This window comes from Gorilla gorilla, chromosome 12, assembly GCF_029281585.2.
Source record: "Gorilla gorilla gorilla isolate KB3781 chromosome 12, NHGRI_mGorGor1-v2.1_pri, whole genome shotgun sequence".
Taxonomy (NCBI): domain Eukaryota; kingdom Metazoa; phylum Chordata; class Mammalia; order Primates; family Hominidae; genus Gorilla; species Gorilla gorilla.
In genome coordinates, this window is record NC_073236.2 from 64,364,497 (window position 1) to 64,365,744 (window position 1,248).

The window sequence follows — 1,248 nt, forward strand, 5'->3', positions numbered from 1 at the left end:
CCTTCTTACTAAGCCATACCCTGAAGTTCTACTTCGTTCATCTAATAAATATCTATTTCATACTTTCTTGTAAAAGGTATTTTTCTGGGCATTGAGATTCCTTAATAAATAATACAGACCTAGTTCCTGTTCTTATGGAGCTTATGTTTTTACAAGGGAGATGACAAGTGACCATATAATCATTATTTAATTACAAATATAGTGAGTGCTACAATGGAAAAGCACTTAGACTTCTGTTTTTGTTTCATGTCTTATTGAATCAGCCATAACTTCTAGAAAATCATTACCATAACTTTGTAATAGCAATGATGTGTGTAATTTTCATGTTTCTGATTTTGATAAACATGCTTCTAATGTGTAACCACTAAGATAAATGTTTTTAGAGATCATGTTGAAGAATTACATATTTATTCCTCATTTTCTAGTATGTTTTCCCCTCAAAAAATTTATGTTGAGATCCTTTTGTGATTCGTAAACATGATGATTAGGTTTTTATGCTTAGGTGTGAGATGTGCCTCCCTCACATCTTATTACGACATCTGTACATTACCCATCTGATGTGAGAAAAATAAAGAAGAAAAAAATTTATGTTGAAAGTTATCAGATGCTTTTTCAGCATCTTTTGAGATTTTTATGTAAGTTTTCATATTAGGCCCATTTGTATCACATTTTATGTATTGAGATATTCTAATAGCAAAGTACTTTGCAGGACTCGAGTAAAATAAACTAGATGGAGACGGTGATCATTTAAATTTACCTGAATTTCATTGGCTTGTACTTTGTTTAGTATTTTATTGAAAGTTAGCTGGCACCACTATTTTGGTCCTATTATTTTTCAGTTTTTAATCATTTTTAATATTTTTCTGTGACCTGCAATTGTTCGTGTAAATGTGTGACAATTTAAACAAAAAGAAGGGAAAGAAATTTGGTAATTTATAATATTATATTAGTTATAGGACAGGAATACTACCTAGGCCCCAGACTCATAAAACCAAAATGTTTTACTAATGTATCTTGAAGGACTTTTTAAAAGATTATCTGGTTTATAATCTGAAGTTCTCTAGCCTTAAAAAAAATATAAACCTATGTCATAACAAGTTAATCTGACTGGCTTTTATTTAGTACTTTGAATTTAGTTCTAAATCATAATAATGACAACTCCTCAAGTTGAGAAAGATGAGAAGTCCCACTAGGAAGAGAACTGTGACTCCCATGACACCAGTAAGTGTATGTTTATTATAGTATGTG

At 30.3% G+C, this 1,248-nt stretch overlaps 1 non-coding gene across 1 annotated transcript; it reads left to right on the forward strand.

The window, feature by feature from the left end:
- Positions 1 to 456: 456 nt before the first annotated feature.
- Positions 457 to 560, forward strand: LOC115933652 (small nucleolar RNA U13). Its single transcript, XR_004069516.1, has one exon. It is a non-coding gene; the product is annotated as a small nucleolar RNA U13 (small nucleolar RNA).
- The last annotated feature ends 688 nt before the right edge of the window (positions 561 to 1,248 follow it).